Here is a 10,999-nt window from a genome sequence, read left to right on the forward strand (position 1 = left end):
CAGTGGTGCCTCGCAAGACGAAATTAATCCGTTCCGCGAGTCTCTTCGTCTTGCGGTTTTTTCGTCTTGCGAAGCACGGCTATTAGCGGCTTAGCGGCTATTAACGGCTTAGCGGCTTTAAGAAAAAGGAAACAAACTCGCAAGAACTCGCAAGACGTTTCGTCTTGCGAAGCAAGCCCATAGGGAAATTCGTCTTGCGGAACGACTCAAAAAACGGAAAACTCTTTCGTCTTGCGCGTTTTTCGTCTTGCAAGGCATTCATCTTGCGAGGTACCACTGTATTTTTTGGGACCGCAAAAAAGGGGGGGAATTGCCCAAAGTTGTTCAGCTTTTTTGGGGGGGTGGAGATTGCCCAGAGTTGTTGAGCCTTTTGAGGGGGGGCACTGCCGCCAATCGCTCTACAGCCTGCCCACCACTGCAAATCGCAGGCATCGCCGCAGCCACCAATCATCTGCATGTTCGCCACCAAAAGTCCACCTGCCCACTCGCCGCAACCACAAAAGATTGCACGCATGCCTCACCGCTGCCATAAATCGACGTCCATTTTCCGCAGCCAATCAGCAGTAGGCCTTGCCGCAGCAACCAATCACACGCCCGATCGCCGTTGCCAATCTCCTGCTGGCTGCTGCTACCAATCTCCCGTCCCCCCTCTGCTATCCATGTATAAGACGACCCATAATTTTTGCCTATTATTTCTATGGAAAAAATATCGTCTTATACACGGAAAAATACAGTACCCTTGCACATTGAGGTGGAATCAGAATTGCAACTGTGGTTCTGCACTGCATCTCATCCAGGGTTTTTATCACAAAGGTGACTTCGCAGGGTCCCCACTACAAGGCAAAAGTGGGACAGCATTACAGAGATAGGCCGGGCATCCTTACAGCACAATCTTACCTATGCTCTTTTTTCCCCAATGGTCCTGATGTCCTAAAAAGTTTGCAAAGGTCTCCACTCTAAGGTGGTTTAAAGCACTCCCTGCATACCTGCAACATGGTTGAACTTTCTCTTCAATCACTTCCTGAGGTCTTTTCCCTTCTGCCAGACCCTCCCCTGCCCCCCCCCCCCACTCCTCAATGATTTGTGCCATTATTTTTACTGGTCTTGCTCCTCTGCTTTAAATAGCAGCCTGTCCAACGGTTAGCAATGCAGCTGGAGCTTTTTCCACTACTTATTTCCATGCTAGGAAAAGCTGTACCTGCTTATTTTCTATGTGGCAGGCTGCTGTTAAAAAGTAATTGAGCAGGGCTATAAAAATAACAACGCAGCAGCGACTGCTCTGGTTAGAAACAAAACAGCATCTGCCAGTAGCCTAAAGATTAACTGGGCAATTGCAGCATGAGAAGCACCTACCTTGTTATGTGCACTTTCAGACGCTCAGGAATGAAAGCCCTTTTCTCCACTAAGCTTCCTTTTACACCCATTGTTTGCATACACTCAGACATCCCAAAAACCCTCTGAGCCCTATTGGCACAAAGCACAGAGCCCCCATGGTATGGTTTTTACTAGCCTTACCCTTCTAGGGCGGCCACTTGCACATCACCTCGCACCCCCAAAAAGAGGCCACATGAGCAAACCGTTTTCACTAAGCCAGATATTGTTGGACTCCCAACATCACATCGACACATAGAACTGTAGAGTTGGAAGGGATCCTCTGAGGATCATCTAGTCCAACCCCCTGCAATGCAGGAATAGGCAGCTGTTTTATACAGCGATCAAACCTGCAACCTTGGCATTATCATCAGCATGCTCTAATCAACTGAGCTCTCCAGGCAGCCTGAACCTGATCAAGGATGATGGGAGTCCAACAAAATGTGAATGGACACAGGTCCCCCAGCCTGGCATAAGCTAATAGACTACCTGGATAGATTAAAAACAAATAAGAAAAAGACTATAATTTAAACCTAAATAGATATCTCAGCATAGCAGAGAAGACTGCAACCAGGTTACCTTTGCATCTGCTTGGTCTGATGCCCAGGAATCAGCAACTAGAAGACCTTTGCTCTTCCTTATCTTTCAGCTTATGACTGGACAGGCCTTCAAACAGATGACTATTTCATTTAGAGGACTGTCCTCTGTAAATCAGGGCACATCACCACTCTATTTACATCTGGAAGTTTTCCCTCTGGTCTGCCACAAAGCCCTGCCCCTGCACAAGCCAGCTCCCACTCAGATTGGCTGTTAAAGCCTCATGAGTGTTCCCCAGTCTCGGCATGACTAGAAAGGAGGGGAGAAACCTCTCCCACCTGCTCCAAAACCAGGAAGGAGCCAACCACCCACTACACCTGCCTTGCTACAATTGCCACCCCCAACAATACAACGAGGACAGGTATTCATTTCACTGAAGTTAACTTCTGCTTTTGCACAGAAACGCTGTTTGCTAACCATCTTGACCACTGTCAAATTATCAAACAGGCTAACCAAGGTCAGGCCTACTGGAATTGACAAAATATGGCGCCCGCCACCCCCAAAATTTCCTGGTATAAGGGCCCTTCTCAGGAGTGCAGGCCCTTTTCAATCTATGGCACTGGTTTGGGATTACGTCAGTGCTGAAGTAAAAGAACCGATATTGTGTTACTGTTAGTGTAATTGAGCTCCTGTATTGTAACATACAAGATCCATGTCTCTGGGGAGACTGACATGTGTATAAGTACTATTTGGAAGCATTAGCTACTTCAGTTGTTTACAGAATCTAAAAAACGGTCAAGGCTGAAGTGCATCTAAGAAAGGAGTTTAACTGACACGGAACTAGCCAGCAAAACCAGTTGTGTAAAGTTCAGTAAGCCTGATTTGCCAAGTGCCCTGGTATTTGCCAAATACAACAGCTTTCACCAATGGGATCGTGGCAATTGAGACGATGTGTAACAGAAAGGGGGGTGGAATACACAAAAGCAAGTGGAGCTATGCAATTTTTCCATGCTCTCATCCCCCAAGCTCCACAAAGCCTCCCTCACCTAACCAGGTATCATGCAAAACCCTAGCAGAAACCTCGACTATGTACAGCAGCCTTGATTTCAAGTTTATTAGTCTTCTTGCACTTTTTTTTTTGACATGAAAGAAGGGCTATTGATGAACTGAGAACAATGCCATACAGAACCACAACACATTACTTTATAACCTAGCAAACCAAAACAAAGCCCCAATCTCCAAGCAGTGAGAGATTCCAGGTATGCTTACCCAGGGTTCGGTTTCCTTAGAATGAAGTTCATTCTGTTGTGTGTTTAGGATACAGTGGTACCTCGGGTTAAGTACTTAATTTGTTCCAGAGGTCCATACTTAACCTGAAACTGTTCTTAACCTGAAGCACCACTTTAGCTAATGGGGCCTCCTGCTGCCGCCGCGCCGTCGAAGCCCGATTTCTGTTCTCATCCTGAAGCAAAGTTCTTAACCTGAAGCACTATTTCTAGGTTAGCGGAGTGTGTAAACTGAAGTGTATGTAACTTGAAGCGTATGTAACCCGAGGTACCACTGTATATTGTTTTATTTACACATATATACAACCCGAGAACAAGATGGAGGGGCTCTAGGCATTAACACCCCAGGAGATCTTGCTTCCCCATTAAGCTTCCAGGGGAGCCCCAAAGCCCAGTACAGATCAAGAATGTCTCTGTCTCCAGTTTCAGGCCTGCTTCCAACCCATATCAACAGCAGTGGCTTTTGCTCTCCTACCTAACTGCTGAGTGAGCAGAGGTTGGGGGGAAGGCCCTCCCATTTGTTCTATGGCACAGAACAACTTCTTTGTTTATGCTACTTAACTAACTAACCAAAAGCATTACCTTAATAGAGGAACTGGCTTGGCAAGCTTGTTCTTATACATTCTACTCTCACAGATACAGGATTCCAATAACTAGAAGGGACTCAGGGTATCATCCAGACTGACCCCACCTCTCAAACTCAGAACAGCGTTATGGTTTAAAATTTTATCATGTAAACCTAGCAAAACAAACAGAACAATATCAAAGTGGCAGTCAAATATGTGTGACAAAACACAACACTGTTTTTTTCAATAGCATATCCAATAGTGTATATCAGCAAAGCACAGAAATGCATTCCTCATTCATCAATATTCTATATTTTTCAGGCGTTTTCCCACTCACCTTTTCACATCCTGGAAAATGTTAAAGGAAGACAGTTGCTAAAATGAGAGCTTGATGGGATAATTGTTCACCTGTGCTTTTCTGCTGCTTTTCTTCTGAAAATTGCTTGCTTCAGAAAGATGTTCACTGTGCAGGAGTCAATTTGTTTATTGTCTGTGTTGTGATAAAGCACATGCAATGGTGCAGGGAAAAGGAACAAGTTCATAGCTGTAGGAGGGGCCTTCCGCCTTCCAGAGGCAAGAGAGAAAGATGTCACCCCTGGATGTTGTCTGTGTATTTGATAGGATGACTGGCTGCTCTTAGAAGCTCTAGGCCTCCGTTTTGGTTTCTATTAAAGCAAAGATTAAGTGCCTTTGTTAAGTAGCAGTTCTTACTGAAAGCTTGCCAACCCCTCTGGCTCAACTATAGCATATATTGTTACTGCAGGGTGGTTCTCTTTGTTAGAGTCACTGAGGCAGCTGTAATAATTAAGGAAAAGGAATACAGGTGACTTCTGGTTCTGAGAACCAATCAGAGGCTTGGAAGAAAAGGAAGGCCCAACAAGGCCACAATCACACCATCCATTTAAAATGCTATAATACCACTTTAAACTGCCATGGCTTCCCCCAAAGAATTCTGGGAACTGTAGTTTGTTAGGGTGCTGAGAGTTGTTAAAAGGCCCCTATTCCTCTCACATAGTACAATTCACAGAGTTCCCTGGGAAGCAGCATTGTTTGTTAAACCACTTGGGGAACTGTAGCTTTTTAAAAACTAAAAGCAAAAAAAAGTGATTAAGAATGTCAATACGTTGTTGCTGGGAGGGAAGTAAACATATAATACATACAAATAAAATGAATACGCTTTACAGTGCAATCCCATGCATGATTACTTGAAAGCAACCCCACCCGCCTTGTGGCCAGCAGAATATACTTTCATGTAAACGTGGCAAGGAGTTCAGCCTAACTCTCCTACTGAAATCATGGAGTGGCAAAATAGTTAACTTTTGGTTGTTCTGCAGGCTTGGGTCAGTGGATTCTTCTGTAATCTTACTGTCAATGCAACCAGACCTCTGTTATTACATTGCTCCTTACATGAGGAAGATACTTTGGTGGGTGATTTATTTATTTTTATTAAAGTCCTCAAACGTTTATAAACAGGAAAGGAAAAGCATGGTAATTCTTAAAGTGTCTGGAGCCTTCCCTTAAGCCAACGTCTGATGGAGGAATTTTAAAATAAAGATAATGCTTTTGTTTTGCTTTGTAAGCCTTTCCTTACGTCCTGCTCAGTCGTAGGCTGAGCTTCTTCAACAGGAACGTCTGATTGTACTGCATGACATCTGAAAACCAGTTTGGCACCAAAACTCTTGCTTCAACATTCCTCACAGTCTTATACTGCTGGTCAATCTAGCTCAGTGTTGTCCACACTGACTGGCAACAGCTCTCCAACATTTCAGCCTTTTCTGGAGATGCTGAGCCTTGAACCTGGGACATGGCTGATGCTCTACCACTGAGCTACCTACGGCCCTTCCTCTGAAGTTATCATTGCTGCATCTGAAAGGAGTGGTCCAGGTGTGCTTGGGCCTCTCTCTTTGGATCCCAGCCACATCCTCTGTCCCTTATAGGTGTTGCAGTTGAACAGTCTGTCCCTTTTGCCTTTAAAATAAATGTTCAGTTAAAGTATCTGACAAGAAGGAGGAAAGGATTCAAGTCTGTTGACCTTTTAAGTATTCATGCTTAATTATAATAAGCCTAGACCTGGAACAAGATCGACTCTTGCATAAAGTTTTGTTTTGTTTGGTCTCGTTTCCACAACGTATGGGATGGGTTCCGTGCTGGGTTTCTTTAAATTATATATTATTTTAAAAATAGTCTCAATGGGTGCATTGTCCAAGGACTCCAATATGTGAGTCATCCCTCTCCATTTCTAGATATTTCCTTTCACCTGCTAATAGAGGCATTCCAGGATTCCAGAGGACTCTCTCTGTGTGGTTTTTGCTCCCTGCTGCTGGATGGGGAGAAGTGGGGTGGACAAGACACCAGAGAGTGGTCTTTTTAAGTACAGACACATAGTAGTTATACAAAGACTGATTTTCAGTGTAAAGGTCTGAAGATGAGTATGTACACAGGGGCTTTGAGATTCTTGCTGAGCCCATTCAAATCTAGAACTGGGGCAGAAATGTGATTCAGTTTTCATTTAAAGGCAAATCTACCTATTACACACTTTCTGAAACAATATAGAAACTAGAACACAAACACCCATCAAAATTTGCACTTCTCCAAACAAGTAATGTATTGAATAAAATGCATATACTAGATAAAGCATGCCTTAAAATGCATATATTTATGAAAGTAACAGACGAAAAAGCATTATATATGAGGAAACTGTAGATTATGCAAAATTGCAAACAAAAATGTATATATTGGGAGAAAAATCACATGAGGGCTTTCATGAGGACTAAAAAAAAAAGGATTTGAGAAACTGAAATTGACAGATTCACCCATCCTTATAAATCTCAGTGTCAAAGCTAAGTGAAAGATGTGATGTGCTTTTCTATGCATATAGCATCACAGGATTACTTGAGAAGGCTAGCTCAGTTTGTAGAGCACAAGACTCTTAATCTCAGGGTTGTGGGTTCAAGGCCCATGTTGGGCAAAAGATTCCTGTAATGCAGGGGGTTGGACTAGATGACCCTCATGGCCCCTTCCAACTCTACAATTCTATGAGAAGTCAGCCTATGGGAATAAATTGCTGCATCTGAAGAGGCCCACCCACATCCATCCCCACTCCACCCCACACAATCTAGATATACGAAAAGGGAGAACCATTTTCAACATTTTGTACTTATCTGGATTCAAATTTCCATCACACTCCATGAGAAAATCGATACTCCAAGATCATAACCAACCAGTGATCAATGTCACATAGTGTCCATTTGTTTCAATGGGACTCACCCAGGTCATCCTAGGACTGCAATCGCAATGAAAACCGTAGGGCATGCTCTTGAATAAATGCACATAAGGCGGGTCGTAAGGCTCCAATTCTCAAACCATTTTCTTTGTAATCGTCCCAAAGCCCGGTTGCTGCAGCAAATTATTCAAGAGCTGAATTCCAAATGGTTTCTTGTATGTAAAGTGAATGGCTAATAGCAGTGATCAAAAGCAAACTGTCAGTAAGTCTGAGCAATGAACAGTTTTGAATGATGAGGGATGTCCTTTCCTGCTCATAAGTAAGGACTTAAGAAACGTTGATGGAATGCACAATTCATAAATATTCTGACTTTAACCATGAGTTCCTTGTACCAGACAGCCTCTGTCCCTGTTACTATTTCCCCCTTCAACACAAGGTGTAGGATGGGATGGAACATCCTGTTCCATTTTAAATTCAGTTCCCCACATTTCCTCAGCAGTTTACAATTAAAATACAATAAATCCCCATTGAAATATGCATGGAACAACAAAGTAAATAAACAGGGAAGATCAGCTCATCTGTAGCGGCGGGGCTGTTAGGAAGACAGGAAAGCTCTTGGATTTGTGGGAGAAAGCAAAGGATGTAAATTCAATCAATATTGTCCTGGCCCTCACTGCCAGATGAAGAACTCAAACTCCCAAAGGTTTCTGCCAAAGACTTTAATGCTTAAATCAGAGCTGTGCATAAGCAAGGCACAATTACAAGGTACGGCAAGAGTGCAGGAGAATACACGTCCAGGAGCAAGCTAAGGTGTTTGTTATGGTTCCAAGGGGTTGCTCGAGAGCAAGCAGGCAAATGCCTCCCTCTCGGCTGTGAAGCCTTGCTTTTGATGCCAAAATAAACTTTATCTGTCCAGAGCCCCACTCTCCCGTGGCTGGCTCATTCACTGGCAGAATCCGTGAGTGGGCAGTCCTTAAACCTTCCCCAGCAAAGTAGTTTCTTGATGCCCAGTCTGCGCCTCCCCTCTTGGCGCGGAAGCCTACTGCGCAGGGAGGGTGTGGGCAACGGAGGACCTCTCTCCTCCCTGCTTTGCCCAGGCAAGGTGTCCTGGCACTGCCTCGCCTCCTCCGAGCCCTGAAGCTCCTCTCCACTGGAGGAGTGGTTACTCTCCTCCGCTGAGGAGGAGCTGCTTCCCATGATCTTTGGGGGCTCTCTGTAATCCATCCGGCTTTTCCCCTCTCCCCCCTGAGCCGATGGCAGTTCCCTTGATCCATCAAGTAACATGCCTCCTGCACCTTCCTTCTGCCAGCCAGAATCCCAAGACCAGGCAAGCGAACGGAAACTACAGCTGAGCTGAGCTTGCAAGGTCCGTTTGTGTCAATTCTGGCGTCCCTGTGCCCTAGGAGGTGGAGATGGAGTCAATGCCTGTTTGGCGTCAGATTCGATCTCAGCAGCCTCCCTCATCACTGACAAGGGAGTGTGCTGGAGGTGGTTCTATGACAGGAGGGATCTGACTAGCTGTGTCCCGTGTCACTAGAGCAGAATGCTCCTCTGGCAACCTGCTTGGTCCCTCCCCAAGAACTAACTCACCATCCTCCATGCTCCTTCCCTGACCCTTCTTGGTCATGTCCCACTGATGCTTTCCCAATCTCCGCTAGGATGCTCCCCAGCTCCAGCTAACTGTGCTCTTCCCAGTCCTCTTCGGGATCAAACTACCCCCCCCCACACAACATAAATAAAAAAAGAAATAAAATCCACTTGAATAACCGCAGCAATCAGATGGTGGTAAACTTAAAATACAGACCTTCATGCGAGGAAGTTTCCCTGCCGCCAAATCGGCCTGTACCAATTTCCTCTTCAAAACTTGGAGAGAGTCAATTACATCTGAGTGTTGCTATGTATTGATGTCATCTCCACAATGACCTTGTTTTTATGATGCTGTAGGTACTTGATAAAAAGCTTCTTATCCTAATGAGCCGTATAGCAGGAGGAAAGGATGGCAAGGTCGAGAGCGTATGTGCTAATAAGAAAGCAACAGAAGTATTTGTGTACTCAGCATCAAAACAAATTGCAACACCTTCCACCTTCCCTGAGAACATTGTTTACGGCTGGCCAAGAGACAGCGTTCTCAACAAGGCCAACGTAAAATTGATTGCATCCATGGAACAGCCCGGAATAAATAAATGAATTGTTTTATTATAAGTAGTGTTTTCCCTAATAATGCAAAGCAGACAAGGCAACAAACAAAATGCGGTGTTTGTGTGTTAAAATCTGTAAGTCTACCCATTATTAATGCATTACATATTTGCATTACATTACATATCTTTGTTACAGGGACACGGGTGGCGCTGTGGGTAAAACCTCAGCGCCTAGGACTTGCCGATCGCATGGTCGGCGGTTCGAATCCCCGCGGCGGGGTGCGCTCCCGTCGTTCGGTCCCAGCGCCTGCCAACCTAGCAGTTCGAAAGCACACCCGGGTGCAAGTAGATAAATAGGGACCGCTTACTAGCAGGAAGGTAAATGGCGTTTCCGTGTGCTGCGCTGGCTCGCCAGATGCAGCTTGTCACGCTGGCCACATGACCCAGAAGTGTCTGCGGACAGCGCTGGCTCCCGGCCTATAGAGTGAGATGAGCGCACAACCCTAGAGTCTGTCAAGACTGGCCCGTATGGGCAGGGGTACCTTTACATTTACCTTTACATATCTTTGTTACCTACATAGGCAGATTTTTCTTTCTCCTCTATCTCTAGTAACACCTATTGAACTCAGTGGGGCTTACTTCTCAGTAAGCATGTATAGAATCATTTACACTTTACATAAAAGGGCCGCAAGCAAGCAAGCAAATAAATAAATAAATAAATAACATTCTAAATGCCTGAAAGCCTGTTTTTCTATTTATCGTTTTAAACATCATAGCATCAAGAGCTGGAAGGGATTCCAAAGGTCATCGAGCCCCACCCTCTGCAATGCAGGAATCACAGCTGCATTTTGAGGCACAACTTATTCTGCAGCTGGTTAATATTTTGTCATTTTAAATTAAAGCTTTTTTGTAGCCTAGGACTATTTCTGTGATACATAAATAATAAGTTAAAAATAAACCGAAATGTTATAATGAGGAGTGACCACTCTTAAACAAGTGGCAAGAAATATCTTTATTTTTTTCCACTTTCAGTCTCTAAATACCCAATATATTAGTAGCACGGGGCATCAGAAAGCTAAGCGATGCCACTATGTATGTAGCTTCTACCTCTTTCATTGAGGTTATGCACGCACATCTCTACTTTAGTAGCTACTGTGAGCTGCCACAGGACTGACCTCTGCTGGAAAGAGTTTTGATTGCACCGTAAGTTTTCATGCACTAAACAGAACTCCTCAAAATAAACCAAAAATATACTTACCTATATTTGAGATTGAGCTTCAAAAGCATCCTCCCTCGTTCCATCATGCAGGTTCACAGCCAACGTATTCTGGGGCAAAAAAACTGACATCGCACAGGAGGTTAATCACGTAAAGAGAGCCTCTGGCCAGCAACTATTCCCTGAATCAATGAACTGGAAGTGCCATGTGACGGCTCCTGCTTACATAATTTTCTTGACACATCAGCATTATAAGTAACCCAACGATGGATCTTTGCAATAGATCATGATGACGTTTGGCACTAGGTTCGCCAAAAATGCCAGGACAGCATTTAGCACACCTGGAAACAAAATGATTATAAAGACGGAGGCGGTGGGGGAACAGAACAGAACATCAGACGCAAAGAGACTTACAATATTACCTCCTACCATATTGGGTGCTTCTAGAGCTTCAGCCAGTCCCAACATCCTCGTGCTGGTTTGAGCAGGGCCTGACAAGCCTAGTGGCCAGCAGAAAACTAGTTTCTCTCATACAGAAGTTAATACCCATAGCAAAACAAATTCCAGAGGGCCGGTTGTGCCCTGTTTGCTGTCAGACACAGTCTTTTGACAACAAGCTTCTGCAACAAGAAATTATAGGTGCCACAATAAATTTCTCTCTC

At 44.5% G+C, this 10,999-nt stretch overlaps 1 protein-coding gene across 1 annotated transcript in view; it reads right to left on the reverse strand.

Moving 5' to 3' along the window:
- The window catches only part of PDE4D (phosphodiesterase 4D), a 628,032-nt gene extending 623,857 nt beyond the window's left edge, over positions 1 to 4,175 (reverse strand). Inside the window, exon 1 of the mRNA XM_083576112.1 lies at positions 4,098 to 4,175. The gene's annotated coding sequence lies outside the window, so the exon portion shown is untranslated. The remainder of the gene's footprint in view (positions 1 to 4,097) is intronic.
- Positions 4,176 to 10,999: the final 6,824 nt, after the last annotated feature.

The sequence above is a fragment of the Podarcis filfolensis genome (genome assembly GCF_964270895.1).
Source record: "Podarcis filfolensis genome assembly, chromosome: 11".
Taxonomy (NCBI): Eukaryota; Metazoa; Chordata; class Lepidosauria; order Squamata; family Lacertidae; genus Podarcis; species Podarcis filfolensis.